The 18913-nt window shown below is 44.4% G+C and overlaps 1 protein-coding gene across 1 annotated transcript in view; it reads left to right on the top strand.

Annotated features, from left to right (window-relative positions):
- The window catches only part of SPATA17 (spermatogenesis associated 17), a 247512-nt gene that overhangs the window by 102593 nt on the left and 126006 nt on the right, over positions 1 to 18913 (top strand). The window lies entirely within an intron of this gene.

Below are 18913 nucleotides of genomic sequence, written 5' to 3' on the forward strand. Positions count from 1 at the left end.
ACCACTTAAGGACCGCCTCACGCTGATATACGTCGGCAGAATGGCACGGCTGGACACAATCACGTACCTGTACATGGCTCTTTAAGTGCCCAGCCGTGGGTCTGGAGCACTCCCAACCCGGTCCTGAGCTCCGTGACCATGGCCACGGGACCAGCGGACCCGATCGTCGCTGGTGTCCCACGATCGGGTCACAGAGCTGAAGAACGAGGAGAGGTCTGTGTAAACAAACCTCTCCCTGTGCTTCCTAGTGTGGCTGTCACCGATCTTCTCTTCCCTTTTATAGGGAAAGACGATCAGTGACGTCACATGCCAGGCCACGCCCCCCTTCAATAAAAAACACACATAACGTCACACATAACCCCTACATTGCTCCCTAGTGGTTAACTCCTTCACTGCCAATGTACCAGTGCCAGTAGCACTGATTGCTGTATAAATGACAATGGTCCCAAAAATGTGTCAAAAATGTCCGATGTGTCAACCATAATGTCGCATTCACAATAAAAATCGCTGATGGCCCCCATTACTAGTAAAAAAAAAATATTAATAAAAATGCTTTAAAACTATCCCCTATTTTTAAACGCTATAACTTTTGCGCATACAATCAATAATTGCTAATTGTGTTTTTTTTTACCAAAAATATGTAGAAGAATACATATCAGCCTAAACTGAAGAAAAAAAAATTTTTTTATATATTTTTTGGGGGTATTTATTATAGCAAAAAGTAAAAATTTTTTATTTTTTTCAAAATTGTCGCTCTATTTTTGTTTATAGCGCAAAAAATAAAAACCGCAGAGGTGATCAAATGCCACCAAAAGAAAGCTCTATTTGTGGGAAAAAAATTGTTTGGGAGCCACTTTGCAGGACCGCACAATTGTCAATTAAAGCTACGCAGTGCCGAATCGCAAAAAGGGGCCTGGTCCTTTGGCTGCAAATTGGTCCGGGGCTTAAGTGGTTAAGCTGGACAAGGAGTCCTATATTTTCTGTTTCCTTAATGTCCCTTAAATTAAAGGTAATTTAATTTAAATTACCTTTTTTCCCCTTTTATGTTTTTTTTGGGGGGATAACCTTTAAAACACCTTATATAAGGACAGACAAAGGTCATCTGTCCCACCAGCTCCTTTGTTCTTTGTCAAAAAGTGGATACAGCTAATGAGGTTTGTTTGGTGCAGCACAAATTTCCCGACACAGATAGAGATCCTTTCAATGGAAACAAATTTGTTCAGCTTTACCTGGTAACTTAGCGATTATTAATAGCCCTGAGAAGCAGGTCAGAAGGGTCACTTTACCAGCCTGCCAGTAATGTCTACAATGTACAGCTCACTTAGATATACCGTCAATGGAACTGCAGATTAGAAAGTAAAACAGGATTTTTTGCACATCTTTCAGATCTGGAGCATATTTACAGCATGTCATTTAATGAAACAATTTAAATGTACTCAGGAGTGAGAAAGTAAGTTATATTTTATTGGACTACTGAAAGAAATAGTTGTAAACTCTATTTAAAGAGACCCTATTCACTTATTTGTGGTTTATACAAGCAAGTGAATAGTCTATCTTAACGTGTATCTAAACCCAAGAACAGTAATGTAAAATATTATAGCTTACCATTTCTTAGATATGGTGGCTGCATTCCTTTTTTTTTTTTTTTCTAGGCTTTTACTTCTTTAATTTGACTTTGTGATCCTGACAACACCACAATTCCCTGTCCTAGGGTGACAACGTTCACTCGCTGTACTCCTGTCTTCTCTTCTTCATGACACAGACGGAGGGATTCTTTGATTCTTAGAGATATACTGTATACAAAGTGAAGGCAGCACTAATTCCCACATAAAAATAATCTAAATCATGCATACGTTTCATTAAAAATATACATAAGAAAACCAAATTAAAATATACAAAGTGAAAGTGACTATATGACTCAATACAGTGATGGTGCAGACTCCAGTGAGATTCCTTAGAAAAGTGCAATTATCATTGAGAGCCCTTTTCACACACACGCAGCGCGGGGGCATCGGTGGTAAAGCGCAACTATTTTTTATACCGTAGTTTTATAAGCGCTTAAAGGGTTAAAAGCGCCGCTGCCCGATTTCAATGGGCAGGGGCGCCTCAAAGAAGCTGTGCAGGATTCTTTTTCATGTCCTGCCAGCGCAGTGCCCCAGTGTGAAAGCACTCTGGCTTTCACACTGGGATTGCAGATGAGGCATTTTTCAGGCGATTTACAGCCACTATTGTTAGCGCTAAAGCGCCTGAAAAATGCCTGCAGTGTGAAAGGGGTCTGACAACAAGAATGAATTAATAAATAATAGACCATTTACAAAAACAATCAAAAGGCCAATGTGAAAAAGTCCAGAAAACTATCCCAGGGTAACTTCTGTGTGTAAGTATGTCTCAAGGCCTCTCTAGTCAACTCACTGGGCAAACTAAAAATCCCAGCTCCTTGACTTACCTTAGCTCATTCACCCAAGTTGCCGGCTTCTATTATCTTTATCATCGACCTGTGTTTTATCTGGGGGCCAACCACTTCTGCTATCCTAGGATGTTTTCAACTTATATGAATTTATTTGTAAAATTTACTGATAACTATTCTGTAAGTCTAGGTCTTATTACCAACTAACTATGAGTCATCCAAACATTAGGTTTGTTTTCTCCACCTGTCCCATGCGGGACAACTAACCACTATGATGTTATTGACATTGCTTCTGTTATGCCGCGTACACACGACCAGACTTTTGGACAGACTAGATTCGATGGCCTTCCCAACGGACTTTCGGCGGAGGTCCGACGGACTTTCTGAACAAAACAGACTTGGCCACACACGACCGGACTAAGTCCATTCGTAAGTCCGTTTGTTTTGAACGTAATGACGTAAACTCGACATAACAAGCAAGGAAGCTCAATAGCCAGTAGCCAATAGCTGCCCTTGCGTTGTATTTGGTCCGTCGGACTAGCACACAGACGAATGGTTTTCCAGATTTTTAGTCCGTCAGATAGATATGAAACATGTTTTATTTCTAGGTCCGTCTGACTTTTGGGAAAAATAAGTCCGCTGGAGCCCACACACGATCTAATTGTCCAACAGTTTCTGGTCCGCCGGACCAAGTCTGCCAGAAAGTCCAATCGTGTGTACGCGGCATAAGGCTACAAGTAGTTGTGTTTATTTTTTACTTTGACATACGAAAGTGTAGAACGTTTTACTATTTGAAATTGATAGTTATGCTATCAGACTATTGTATATGTTTATGTATGTTATATATATTTGTTATATATATTTCTACTTGAATGCATATTGTTTAATTAAATTTACAATAAAAAATATACAGAAAAATAAAAAGTAGTTATGAAGTGAGGGTGAAACTTCCTCTTTATTTATGCAGCATATTACTAACAATCCTCCACTGTACCACTGTGCCCAATAAAAAGAGAGTGCTTACCAAAATACCATGACCCTCAATATGTGAATGATCAGCATAGCCATAATGATCAGCATGTATAAAAATTCCCACTGGCTCGGCTTTGCATCTGTGTAAGATATAATCCCTTTCTGGATGTGTATTGAGTACATGGAAACAAAGAAGTGTAAAAACCGTTACACAATCTTTATTAGAAATTGTGAATGCACTCACATGTACAGAAGTTCAAAGCGCTTTGCATAAATCACCACCAACATCTATCCAGCATGTATCGGGACTCCAAAGAGCATGTGATGATGTCACTGCATTAGGCCATGACCCTATGTGTTTCATCAGATACTGACATCTTCAGGGTTCCCCATGGAAAGGGCATGGCAGGCTGCATGCTTAGATAGGGGTCTGGTATGGATTTTGGGGGGACTCCACAACATTCTTTTTTTTTTTAGAATGCAGTCCTTGTTAAAATCCATACCAGACCCAGAGGGCGTGGTATGGGTTGTGGGGGGGACCTCCACACGTTTATTTTATTTTATTAAATATTACTAATTTTACGGCTCGTTTGTTTACATTCTGCTGTCAGCCAGGAATCCTCCTGCTGACAGCAGAGACGAGTCACTGGTTGTTAGGATGCCGGCGGCAGCCAGCTCCTTAGCAACCAATATAAACTGTGGGCAAAAATATACCATATGCATATGCATCTCCGTTCAAGTTCTATGGAGTACAAATTGTGCATCATCACACTAAAGTAGCACAGATACCTTCCCCAAAGTTGCATCGCAGTTGCTGTACATTGATGTGAACAGGCACCATTGAAATCAATGTGATTTCCATTTTTATGCGATTCTGTGCAATTGAAATTGCATGTGAAATTGCACTAGTGTTTTCTAGGCCTCAATGTAGATAAACTCCTTCATGCGCTTTTGTTTATATCCAATACTTCCGTCATAGGATCTGCTTAATGGTGAATTACAGAGCAGGAGATCACAGGAGGTGACAACATTTAACACACGCTTTCCAAAGCATAATATAACTAATCTCACTGAAGGGCAAATAATTCAACAGAATCTCTTCTCGGCAGAGGGCGAGTGACTACTGTACACCCGCAGTGCGTAACTCATGGTAAAGACCTGGCCATCGGGTATTAACACTTAATTAAATCTATACGCATCAGTGGGCGAAGTTCCAGTGTTTCAAGCAAAGGTTAATTAGACTAGCTGTTTCTGAGGAACAAATCTGAGGGATGTTAATTGACCCAAGCTCATCTGCACATTCTGCCCCATAGCAAGTTTTGTGTTCTCTGTGAATTCTCATTGGCTGGCTTCCTGTTCTAGAAATCAAGCAGCTTCTAACTACCACAGTTTATTAGCATTACTATTGTTATTTTTTACTATGCTGCATAAATCCTATTGTTTTACTAGACAGCTCCTACAGCTTGTCAACCAGAGAGTTTTGCCCTGTACATACAATAGGATTTTCCGACAATAAAACCGTGGATTTTTTCCAAAGGATGTTGGCTCAAACTTGTCATGCATCTACACAGTCACACAAATGTTGTCGGAAATTCCAAACGTCAAGAACGTGGGGACGTACAACACATACGATGAGCCGAGAAAAATTAAAGTTCAATAGCCAGTGCGGCTCTTCTGCTTGATTCCGAGTATGTGTGGACTTTTGTGAGTCAAACTTATGTACACACAATCGGAATTTCCAACACTTTTGTTGTTGGAAAATTTGAAAACCTGCTCTCGAACATTTGTTGGCGGAAATTCCGACAACAAATGTTCTGTGGAGCATACACACGGTCGGACTTTCCAACAACAAGCTCACATCCAGCATTTGTTGTCGGCAAATCCTATCGCGTCGACAGGGCATTTGTGTTACCGAGAGCAGCCAGGTACACTCCAAATGACGGACTAGCCTGCTAGGACTGTCATGGTAATAGACAATCATGGAGCCCATAACATTTATCAGGCCTTAAAGAATAGAGATGCTGGAGGTGCCATTGATGCTGTTTTTCAAAAGTACAAACTCCATCTTCATTGTTCCTTATCTGCTTGGTGCTTTTCTTACCTTAAAGCGGAGTTCCACCCAAAAATGGAACTTCCGCTTTTCCGGTTCCTCCCCCCCACTAGTGTCACATTTGGCACCTTTCGGGGGAGCAGATACCTGTCTAATACAGGTATTTGGCTCCCACTTCCGAGCATAGATACCCGAGCCACCCACAGGTATCTACTCCACTCCCCCTCCCCCGCTGTCTTCTGGGATACACACGGGTCCCAGAACACAGCAGGGACCAGTGGGATAGCGCAGCACGAGTCTTGCATGCGCAGGAGGGAATCTCTTACAGAGGATGGCGGTGGCAGCACCCGACGACTGAGAGATAGATTGGCTTCGGGTGCTGACATCACGAGCGCCCTGGAGAGGTAAGTGTCCTTATTTTAAAAGTCAGCAGCTGCAGTATTTATAGCTGCTGACTTAAAAAAATAAAATTGGCGGAACTCCCACTTTAATGGTTGAACTAAATTGACTTGTGTCTTTTTTTTCAACCAGACTAACTATGTCCTCTCGGAGAACCACAGAGGGCAACCACATTGAATCAGGGAACATTTGGTGTGCACTTTTTGTGTTTTGAGTTTCGCAGCCACTCAGAAAGTAAAGTTACTTTTAATCCAATCATCTGAACCAGCCATTCTCAACCAGGGTTCCGTGGAACCCTGGGGTTCCTCCAGAGGTTTCTAGGGGTTCCTTGAGCTGTGGCTGATGAACCACCTTTTTGATGTTGCCTACAGAATTCAAGGTTCAACATCACTTAGCAAAGCCAGCAGCATGACTTAAAATATATTTTTAGCTGTCTTTAAGGGTGGCATGCTGAGCACCACTTTAAGGGGAACATTCTTCCTATGGGCCACCAGTATAAGGAGCATTGTTCCTATTGACCCCTAATGAATTGGTTTTACTAAGGGTTCCTCGAGACCTGAAAATTATTTCTGGGGTTCATCTAGGGTTAAAAGGTTGAGAAAGCCTGATCTAAACTAAAAAGTGATGCAGGAAAAAATATATGAGGAGTAGGTGAGAAATGTTTGTTTAAATTGAATATATGTTTCATTGATGCTAGACATGGCAGGTTTTTTCATTAACTATAAAACAGCTATTGCAAATGAGGTTACTACATTTTAAAGGATTTGCCATTTTTTTGTGTCAATAGATCAAGTTGAAACAGGGGTTAAGTCATGAAACAGGGATTTTTTTCATTGCATACATTTCCCAATACATGTGAATTCACAGCGGTACATACAGTGAGGGAAAAAAGTATTTGATCCCCTGCTGATTTTGTATGTTTGCCCACTGACAAAGAAATGATCAGTCTATAATTTTAATGGTAGGTTTATTTTAACAGTCAGAGACAGTGTAACAACAAAAATATCCAGAAAAACGCATTTCCAAAAAGTTATAAATTGATTTGCATTTTACTGAGTGAAAGCTCTTGTACACACGGTCGGACATTCTGACAACCAAATCCGTTGGATTTTGTCCGACGGATTTTGTCCGAAACTGTTGCATACACACGGTCAGACAAAGTTGTCAGAAAATCCGATTGTACATAACGTGATGATGTTATTTTGTTACGACGGGACTACGTTCAGGCTAGTAGCCAATAGCTTTGGTCTACGAATTTGATCTGAGCATGCGTGGCACTTTGTCCGTCGGAGTAGGCTACACATGATCGGAGTATGTCCGATCGGAGCATTTTGTCGGAAAATTTTACCGGCAAGTTGGAAAAGTTGGTCCGTCGGATATTCCGACGGAAACAGTCCGATGGAGACCACACACAGTCGGAATATCCGACAAAACAGTCCGATAGGACACATTCCGTCGGAATCTCCGACCGTGTGTACAAGGGCAAAGAAGTATTTGATCCCCTATCAATCAGCAATATTTCTGGCTCCCAGGTGTCTTTTAATTCAGGTATTGAGCTGAGATTGGGTGTACTCTCTCTTAAAGGGAGTGCTCCTAATTTCAGCTTGTTACCTGTATAAAAGATACCAAAGATACAAAAGATATAGCAATCAGTCAATCAGATTCCAATCTCTCCACCATGGCCAAGACCAAAAAGCTGTCCATTGAGGTCAGGGATAAGATTGTAGACCTATACAAGGCTGGGATGGGCTACAAGATCATCACCAAGCAGCTTAGTGAGAGGGTGACAACCATTTGTGGGATTATTCGCAAATGGAAGAAACACAGAATAACTTTCAATGTTACCTCGGTCTGGGGCTCCATGCAAGATCTCACCATATGGAGTTTCAATGATCATGAGAACGGTGAGGAATCAGAACTACACAGGAAAATCCTGTTAATGATCTCAAGGCAGCTGGGACCATTGTCACCAAGAAAACAATTGGTAACACACTACACCATGAAGGACTGAAATCCTGCAGCGCCTGCAAGGTCCCCCTGCTTCAAAAAAAGCACATGTACAGGCCCGTCTAATGTTTGCTAATAAAAATCTGAATAATTCAGAGGAAAACTGTTTGAAAGTGTTGTGGTCAGATGAGACCAAACTCAAGCTTTTTGGCATCAACTCTCCATGTTTGGAGGAGGAGGAATGCTTCCTATGACCCCAAGAACACCATCCCCACCATCAAACATGGAGGTGGAAACATTATGCTTTGGGGGTGTTTTCTGCTTAAGGGGACAGGACAGCTTTACTGCATCAGAGGGACAATTGATGGGGCCATGTACCATCAAATCTTGGGTGTGAAACTCCTTCCCTCAGCCAGGGCATTAACAATGGATTGTGGATGGGTATTTGAGCATGACAATCACCCAAAACACAGGCTAAGGCAACAAAGGAGTGGCTCAAGAAGAAGCACATGAAGGTCCTGGAGTGGCCTAGCCAGTCTCCAGCTCTAATCTTATAGAAAATATGTGGAGGGAGCTGAAGGTTCGAGTTACCAAACGTCAGCCTCGAAACCTTAATGACTTGGAGAAGATATGTAAAGAGGAGTGGGACAAAATCCCTCCTGAGATGTGTGCAAACATAGTGGCCAACTACAAGAAACGTCTGACCTCTGATTGCCAGCAAGGATTTTTTTTGTTTAATTTGTGTTTATTAGAGAATAAAGCATAAGAAAACAGTGACATACAGTGTAAGGTCAGCAATATACCATACAAAGTGAGTAACATCAGGGTTACAAAAGATACATGTGACGGAACCTATAACTATAACTTGCCAACCACACACTTCAACTAGGGAGCATCTAAATACCAGCGAAGCACACCCAATATGCATAACGGAAGTGCTCTCCAACCCAAGCGCTTGGGTAGCAATTATAACAATCCCGCAACCCTTGATAGACCAACCATCGTGTTTTGAACCAAGTCACTGAAGAAAAAGAAAGAGATGAAAGAAAGAGCAGAAGACAAAGAGAGAGTATAGTCTGAGAAATTAAGGAGAGGGGGGGATGAAGAAAGAAAAAAAAAGAGGAGAAAAAGGAGGGGAGACAAAGAGGGGGAAGGAAAGACGAGGGGAGCTGCCTGGTCCTGTCTCGAGCCAGAAAAGAAATAACACTCAAGAAAATAAAAAATAAGAAAGAATAACATCCGAACCTAAGGGTTCACCCAGGGTGCGCCATTATTTGCACATAATCTGATGAGTACTTAAAGGCTACCCAGCAGGCCCAAATCCGTTTCCCCAAGTCCGCTTTTCCTCGGAGGGAGTAGGTAAGATCTTCCAGATGATACGTACGATCCACTTCCAATAGCCATTGGCGAAGGGATGGGATCGTGGATTGCTTCCACTGACGTGGAATAAGCGCTTTTGCAGCGTTAAGCAGATGAGGGGTCACAGACTTCTTATAGGCCCCTGCTGGGGAGCCTGTGCAGTGAAATAGTATTACCCAGGGATCATTCGGAACCTCATACCCTAAAATAACCTTCAGCCAGTGTAAAACCGCTACCCAATACGGTCTGATCAGGGGACAAAACCACCAGATATGGGCGTGAGAGGCACATTCCCCACAACCTCTCCAGCAGAGAGGTGACGTTTGCGGGAAGAGTTTATGCAGGACAACCGGGGTATAATGCCATCTCGTTAACAACTTATAGTTCACCTCTGCAGCCCTTGAAGCCGTAGAAGACAAGTGGGCCATAGACAAGATAGTGAATTTTTGTGCCTCCGAGATCGTGCTGTGCAAATCATGCTCCCAATTGGCCAAGAAGGTGGGGAGACCTTTAGACGACAGAAGCTGTAGGGCGTGGTAAAAAAAGGACAAGGGCCGCTCCACCGGTTGGTCTTCTATAAAAGCAGATTCAATGGGGGTTAAATCCGAAAGAGAGCGAAGAGGTTTCGGGAGGGAATGAACAAAATCCACTAGTTGTCTGTAAGTCCATTGATCCATAAGAGTCGCCCTCGCAGAGGGAATCAGTAGCGACAAGGGTAGAATACCCGCATGGTTGGTAACATGGTGCAAAAGGGGAGAATCCGCCAGCTGCCAGGTATAGATTCTGGGGTCAATATTTCCCGGAGGGAAGTAGTTATGTCCGGTCAAAGGCATGATGGGGGAGTTTGAGAGCCACCCATGTTTACTACAGAGCAAGTCCCAATTCCGGAGAGTAGAGAGGGTCAGAGTGGAGGTATTAGGAGCCACCGACCTATATTTCCGGGGAATCCAAACTAGAGTGTATAAGTCAGTGCCACTGAGTGCATGGTCGAGAGCAACCCACAGTTTTGAATATTTATGAAATTTCCAATCCGAAATCCTGCATAAGACAGTAGCCATATAATACAATTTAACATTCGGCAGAGCCAACCCCCCCAGCCGCTTGGGCCTATATAAAAGAGCTCTGGACAACCTCGGACGCCTTCTGCTCCACACGTACTGACCAATCAGAGACTCCAGGATCCCGAAGAAACTCGCCGGGATACCCATAGGGACCATCTGGAAGAGGAACAACACCCTGGGCAGGACATTCATTTTAATCACCCCAATCTTACCTAGCCATGAATGAGCAACCTGTGACCATCGACGTAGATCAGATCGAATGGCGTTAAGGAGGGGAATATAATTAGCACTAAAGAGGGCTTGGGGCTTGGAGGTAAGATAAATACCTAGGTACTTCATTTTGTGGGCTTGCCATGTAAATGGGAAGGAAGCTTGGAGACGATGAACCTCCTCCACCGGGACAGTGACATTTAGAATTTCCGACTTGGACATGTTGATTTTAAAATTGGATATAAGGCCGAATTGTGCGAAGGCAGACATCAAATTGGGGAGGGTAATCAGGGGTTGTTGGACATAAAACAGGATGTCATCGGCATAGGCCGCATATTTGTGTTCGGTACCTGCAACAGTGATCCCATGAATGTTTGGGTTATTTTTAATTGTAGAGAGGAAGGGTTCTAAAGAGATGGCGAAGAGGAGCGGGGAGAGGGGGCACCCCTGACGCGTACCATTATATAGCGTAAACGAGTCGCTTAAGGAGCCATTAACCCGAATTTGAGCCGTTGGGGATTGATATAAAGCTGCGATGTGGGACAAGAGAGTCCGCCCGACTCCCAGATGAGATAGGGTGGCCATCAGATACTCCCAGTCCACCCTGTCAAACGCTTTTTCAGCATCCGTGGAAAGTAACAGGGTGGACTGGGAGGTCTTCCGCACAAAGTCCATCAAGGAGAAAGTGCGAAGGGCATTGTCACGTGCCTCCCTACCCGGAATAAACCCAGTCTGCGCATTAGAAACCCAGCGCGGGAGGAGAGGAAGTAACCGATTCGCGAGAACTTTAGCGTATAATTTAGCATCTACGTTCAGGAGGGATATTGGGCGATAGCTCCCGCATAGGCTAGGATCTTTCTCCGGCTTAGGAAGCACAGAGATATGTGCGTGCAAAGTTTCAGGGCGAAAAGACCCCCCCCTCGATATCGTGTTCGCGTAAGAGGCCAGGCGGGGCAGCAAGGTCCCTGCAAAGGTCTTATAATACAAGACCGTAAAGCCATCTGGACCAGGGGCCTTGCCACTCGCCATAGCCCTCAGTGCCACATTGAACTCCTGGACCGAGAGTTCCCCATCCAAAGAGTCAAGGACCGCCGGGTCCAGCTTGGGCAAATCCGCCTGCTGTAAATACTCCCGGATTAAAGACTTTTTAGTCTCCACATCCGGCACCGCTGAGGGAACTCGGTAGAGAGCTTGATAAAATGCCTGGAATTCTTTGGCAATTCCGGAGGTCTCATACGTAAGTGTATCAGAAGGGGTTTTAATTTTTTCAATATACGTCCTAGTCTTAGTCAGACGTAGAGAGCGCGCCAGAAGCCTCCCCGGCTTATTACCCCATTCGTGATAAGTTTGTGACACTCTACGAGCTTCTCGCTTCCACTGCTCATGAAATAAACCCTTCAATTCCTCCCTTTTCTCCGTTAGTAAGTGAAGGGTAGCTTGCGCCAAGCTGGCCTTATGTTGGGATTCAAGAGAAGCAATGTCCGACAATAGCTTAGACTGTCGCAATACCGCTTCCCTTTTCCTCCTAGCCCCTAATTCCATAAACTTACCCCGTATGTGAGCCTTATGGGCCTCCCAAAGTGTTCCCGGGGAAATGTCCGGTTGGGCGTTATCAAGAAAATATTGGGTGAGTTCATCCCGCATAGATATGATGTCTGCCTCCTCACTAATCAGGTTCTCATTCAACTTCCAGTTGGTAGCTTTATGGGGCAGTGAAGAAATATTAAGGGTAAGTAAAATAGGGGCATGGTCAGACAGGGGCGAAGATGCTATATTGGAATTTGCCAAGAGAGAGAGATGATGATGGTCAAGGAAGAAATAATCAATCCTGGAGTAAGATTGGTGAACACTCGAGAAATATGAGTAGTCCCTCGCCCTCGGATGCATTGTCCTCCAAACCTCAATTAACTGAGCGTCAAAGAGGCGTTTACGGATAAACGCCAGGCTTTTATATGAAACCGAGGACCTTCCCAAGGAGGTATCAAGCAGGGGCTCCAACGGTGTATTAAAGTCCCCGGCTAGGACAACGCATCCGCTAGCAAAGTCCCTCAGCCCTCTCAGCGTTGCAGCTATAAAGGTGGCTTGGTCACGGTTCGGTGCATAGAGGGTCGCCAGCGTACACTGCAGTCCCCCTAGGCTACCTTTAAGGAACAGAAAGCGTCCGAGTGGGTCACATAACATGTCAATCAACTGAAAAGGAGTACCCCTGCGGAACCCTATGGCCACACCCTTTGCTTTGTGCACATCAGATAAGCTATAATACCACGTGGGGTATTTCGGCGAGAACAATTTCACCGACGAAGTGTGAGTAAGATGGGTTTCCTGCAGGAAGACCACGTCCCCCCGCAGGCGATCCAGCTCACGGTATAAGTTATGGCGTTTACCAGGGGCGTGTAAGCCCCGCACATTAAATGATAATAATTCTAACGTGGCCATAGGTTACCGCCAGGGTCTAGAACAAATACACTGCAATCACGAGACAGGACCAGAGGCAGAGGGGTAGGGAGACAGAGGGGTAAAGAGAGAGGGTAAGAAAAAGGCGGAAGAGAAGAAATAGAGAAGAGAGAAGAGAGAATGAGCAGGTCAGCAAAAGCAATAGCCATCATCTCCTCGGCACCGGGGGCCGAAGCCCCAATCAGTCCGAGGGCAACACGGGCTCGCAGCCGCCTGCACCGAAGCGCGGGGGCAGTCAGACAAACCCCCACCCCCCATCCCCCCGCCGAGAGCCCGGCAGAGGTCCGGAGAGAAGGATCCATCTGATGCCCCCCCTCCAGGCACAAGGAGGGGCCAGCCAGCAGCAGCAGTCCACGGCCACCCATAACATGAGTGACATGCCGCAGCCCCGACCCCCACATAACAAACATATAATCACACTTATACATATAAGCACCTTGCGTAAGGAAACACTAAAGTAAATGAACCCCCCCCTGTAACTAAACATAGAACCAGAGGCAAAAGTGGAAATAAGGAGCTCAAGCTTCCCACATACACATTAATCTTATGATATAAGGAAGGGAGTAAGTAAGTAACCGCCAGGCATAAGTCTCACAAGCACTTGTTCCACGAATCCCGGGCAGTTCCAGGCCCCCCTACGTCGCATATCACGTACAACGCAGCAAGTAAGGGCGTAAGTGCAAAAAAAAATAAAAAATAAAAAATAAAATAAAAAATAAAATTGTGAACCAAAAATAGAACCGAAAAACAGAGAAAAAGAACAAACACCATGCAAAAAGGAATGAAGGCACGGTAATGCACTAAAATGTACTTGCGAAACCAGGTACGACCGGTCGATAGGACCAAACATCCGATCTAAAGGCAATAGCCAGCATGCACACTACGGCTGACTAGCCGGCAAGCCGAAGGATGGACCACGTTGCTTGCGAGACACCTTTTGCCAAGTCGCCTCAGGGACGTTCTCCAGAAGCGGGATGCCTTCCTGCCAGCCCGGGAGCTCAGGCGGAGAGATGTTAAGGTCTGCGCAGAATTTCTCAAGGTCCTCAGGGAACCGCAGAATCACCGTTTTCCCATCTCTACGAGCAATTAGGGCAGCCGGGAAGCCCCATCTGTAATTGATGGAGGCCGAGCGCAGTTGTTCAGTTAGGGGCCGCAGGGCCCTGCGGCGTTCCAGCGTCTCCCTGGCCAGATCGGGGAAGAAAGAAAGCGATGCTCCGTCAAAGTCCAACACCTGCGTTCCCTTAAGCTTCTGCATAATGCGATCCTTTTCCTCAAAGTAATGAATCCTGCAGATCACATCCCGCGGATTGTCCACATCCATGTTACGTGGCCTAAGGGCCCTATGCACGCGGTCAATTTTTAAGGGATGATCTGCTGCATTCCCTAGGAGGCCATTGAAAATACCCCGGACCGTAGGGAGAAGATCCTCATCACCGGTTGCCTCCGGCAACCCCCGGATACGGATGTTGTTCCGGCGGTTCCGATTTTCCTGGTCCTCGATCTTGTAGAGGGCCGACCGGTGTGCTATAGCAAGGGAACGGGTGGTCGCCTGCAAAGATCTAATGGCGGTTGCATGCTTGTCCAAGCGTAGCTCCGTCTCCTCTACGCGGTCCAACACTTGCGCCAGGTCCGAACGGACAGCGGACACTTCCCGCTTAATAGATTTTTCGAGCCCCATGAGCATGGAGGCCAGCTCAGACTTGGTGGGGAGCCCGCTCACCAGTGCTGCTACCTCCGAATGTCGCGGATCACGGTCTTCATCCGCAGATCCCACCGACGAGGCCGGGGATTGAGCTCTGTGATCAGGCCTGAGGCGGTGGGCGGGGCCGGCAAGCCCGCTCGAGCTCAGGGGAGAGCGGCCTAGACCATCCATGTCACCCACCTCGTCCGGCTCCGCTAGAAAGCGCTTAATCGACCCGTCGGGAGCTCCCTTTTTCGGCAGGGACTTGCCGGTTTTCCTGCCCATCTTGCCCGAGGGTGCTGAGGGGTTCATGCGGTGATAAGGTGCGTTAGAAGCGGGGTCAGGGCCGGAGCTCAGAGACGACACGTCTTCACTGCTGCATAGCGAAACCACGCCCTCCTGCCAGCAAGGATTTTGCCACCAAGTACTAAGTCATGTTTTGCAAAGGGGTCAAATACTTATTCCACTCATTAAAATGCAAATCAATTTATAACTTTTTTGAAATGCGTTTTTCTGGACATTTTTGTTGTTATTCTGTCTCTCACTGTTAAAATAAACGGACCATTAAAATGATAAACTAAGCATTTCTTTGTCAGTGGGCAAACGTACAAAATCAGTGGGGGATCAAATACTTTTTTCCCTCACTGTAAAGATACCTCTGCAAATTGTGGCTCTAAACTTTTATTAGATTTATGCTGATAGACACTAGAGGTCTTTAACCGCTTGCCGACCGGCTCACGCCGATATACTTCGGCAGAAGGGCACGTACAGGCATATTAACATACCTGTACGCTGCCCTTTAAGAAGCGGCTTGAGTGTGATCGCGGGTCCCGCAGACTCAATGTCTGCGGGGATACCCACGATTGTCTCATCGGAGAGGAAGAATGGGGAAATGCTTGTTTACATTCTGCCTAGTGACATTGAGACTGATCACAGCTCCCTGTAATCGGGAGCGGTGATCAGTGTTGTGTCACACATAGCCCATCCCCCCACAGTTAGAATTACTCCCTAGGACACACTTAACCCCTACAGCACCCCCTAGTAGTTAACCCCTTTACTGCCAGTCACATTTACAAAGTAATCAATGCATTTTTAATGGCACTGATCGCTGTAGAAAATGTGAATGGTCTAAAAAAAAGCGGCAAAAGTGTGAGATCTGTCTGCCATAATGTTGCAATCACAATAAAAATCGCTGATCGCCGCCATTACTAGTAAAAAAAAAAATATTAATCCAAATACCATAAATCTATCCCCTATTTTGTAGACGCTATAACTTTTGCGCAAACCAATCAATAAACGCTTATTGCGTTTTTTTTTACCAAAAATATGTAGAAGAATACGTATCAGCCTAAAGTAAGGGGAAAAATATATATATATATTTTTGGGGGATATTTATTATAGCAAAAAGTTAAAAAATAATGCTTTTTTTTTCAAAATTGTCACAATTTTTTTGTTTATAGCGCAAACAATAAAAACCGCAGAGGTGACCAAATACCATCAAAAGAAATCTGTGTTTGTGTGGAAAAAAATACGTAAATTTTGTTTGGAAGCCACATGGCGTGCAATTGTCAGTTATATCGATGCAGTGCTGAATCGCAAAAAGTGCTCTGGTCTTTTGCCAACCAAATGGTTCAGGATTGAAGTGGTTAATTGCTGTTAAGCAAATCTGGGTTTCTGGTGTGTCCCTGCACCTTTTAGGAGGAATTTGCCACCTCCAAGGCACACATGCTCTCAATTTATTAATTTCTATATACTGTACATCCAAGATGGAAGCTCTTTTAGACTGAAGTTAGGGACTTTGCCAAGGTTCCTTGGTGCAGCAGTATGGCTTTTCATAAATGTATGCAACATAAACTTTTGTCTTTTTGAAATCTAATTGTTGAAACAGTTTGTACTTTTTTTTTTGTTCTGGCAAGTGTGGTGGGGAATGTTTAGGAGTGACTCCAGGTGACTCATGTCAGATGTATCAATTGGCGGTTGCAATCAGACCAAGGGAGACTCAAAGCAAGCAGATAATCCATTAAATCCTATGTCATGTAGTATATCCACCTGCCAACTGCCCCGTGTAGAAGTACGGCGGCAGAGCTGCTCTCCTGCACTGGATCACGTATCTAATACGTGTGTGCATATGCCCACCGTGCCCATGTGCTGTGATTAGTCACAGCACCACCCAATCAGCAGGTCCTGGCCAATGACTGCCAGCCAGGGCCCGCTGATTGGCGAAGAGGATGACAGGATAGAGCTTTTTTATTTGTAATAGATAGATTATTAGATAGATGGTAAAAGTCAGATACAGACAGTTTAAAGCTAAAATCCAGGCAAACAACTGTATTCACAGATTATATGTGTAAGGCCGGCCATAGACAGTTTAAATCTCAGTTGGTTCAGCAGGAACCAGCTAAGAGTCGAGCATATATGGGCAGACTTAATGTACAATCAAACAAACAAAAGATTTCTCCGCACACTTACTGACCAGCCTACAAAACAACCAAATTGGCTCTGTGTACGTTTACGTTAAAAACAGAGGGTTTAAAGCCTTAAGGATGGGTGGGCTATCTCCAGGCAAATCTGCTCTTACTCTATCCATTCTTATATGTACTTCTACTATGGAGGCTCTGGGAATTTGGAGCTAGGACCACAGTATATACATAGGTCCCTTGGCGTGGGCACTGCAGCTTATTATTATATTTGCAAATGTGTACACACATGTGCACTTTGCTGCAAAAGCCAATTATAGATGGGGATGGTTGGCACTTTTTTATACAGTTAAATGTACAACCATCCTGACGGATATTACATATAATTATGCCTAGCAAGAATCACCCCCCTGCCCCCCCCCCCCCCCACCGGGAGAATACAATGGCTTGCCGGGAGGAATTTCCCTGTCAACACTGTCGCTTGCAGATTAATTGGCTCACAGTCCTGTTCCTCCCTCATCAGCCTGCCCTCTGCTGTAAAGAGGCTTGCAAGAGGCTGATGCCAAGCCAAATTCAGGTACTTTCCCTGATTATACACTGTATTGTACATTCTTAAGATGTATTAATAAATAGAGATCTTAATGTGTGAAATGTATTTATGTATGGAGTTCTGTATTTGAAAACTTATCAACTTAAAAAACTCACACCAAACTCTCATACTTAAAGAGGAAGTAAACCCTGGTGGGTTTTACTTCCTCTTTATTTCCCTGCAAGGGTAAAGCATAATGGGCATAGCATAGTAGCCCATTATGTGTCACTTACCTGAAACCGAAGCCCGCGATGTCTCCGTTGTCCCCATTAGCAGGGAGCCTCCATCTTCGCCCCTCTTCTTTCCGGGGGCGTGAACTCCGGCCCTGTTACTGGCTGGAGTATATGTATACAAAATCTGCCACTGCTGATGCCTCGGCGGCATAACATTTTTTTTATAAACATAAATTATAATGTGTGAAACACAATGGTAAAATAAAAGAAATTGGTGATAAACAGTTCAAGTGATAACGTTTTAAAAGATAATGAAGTTGGGATCCTTCCTTGGAGAAAAAACTTGCTCCAATATGTACCACATAGCAATTAATAATCAGTAATATAAAATCCACCACCGCCACCTCTAGGTGAATTGCCCGCTCACCTTAGGAAAAGACCCCACGGGTCAAATCACACCTCTGGTTTATTGAGCTTTAAAATTCCTGAAAAGAAACACTGCTGTATCCTGGGTCCTCTGTCGTCCTCATCAAGTGCGCTGGAAACTGCTCCTATGGAGTTGCTCAGAGCATAAAGGAGTGAGTCATCAAGCAATATTGCTTAAATAGATGCGTTTTTATTAAAAATAAAAATGCCCACTCCCATACCTGTCATCTTGTGAATTGCATAAAATACTCCTCACCACTTCTTCCAGGTTTAAGGAGACACCGGAAGTGGTGTCATCAGCTCCGCCTGATGCGTTGTGTCACTGGTCACATGACTTCTTCAAAGGAATGGCTTGAAGAAGTCACATATAATTTTTTTATGCTGCTGAAGCATCAGCAGGGGCAGATTTTGTATATTTTATGTGTTTAAACTGATCAAAAATGTTTTGGATTCATGCACAGCTTGACTTAGTACAACATTCTCTGAATATTTACAATTTTCTGAAAAACAACAATTTCCTAACAAAATTCTAAAGGTGTAAGGCCAGCTCAAGATTTGATGAATGCATCATAATGCTGACTTGCTATGGCAGCAAGGTGCTAACAAATAAAAATAGCAATTCGCATTCTGAATACTATTAGCACAGGTATTATCCCAGTACAGTTACCATATTTTTTGCTATAGTGGGTCTTTCCTGGTGCCCTTCACTGGAAACACCTGAACCCAATCGTTTGGAGGGATGTCCACATACTTTGGTCATAATGGTGT

This window comes from Lithobates pipiens, unplaced genomic scaffold (genome assembly GCF_037356315.1).
Source record: "Lithobates pipiens isolate NorthernLeopardFrog02 unplaced genomic scaffold, aLitPip1_a1.2 Scaffold_18, whole genome shotgun sequence".
In the NCBI taxonomy this organism is placed as follows: Eukaryota; Metazoa; Chordata; class Amphibia; order Anura; family Ranidae; genus Lithobates; species Lithobates pipiens.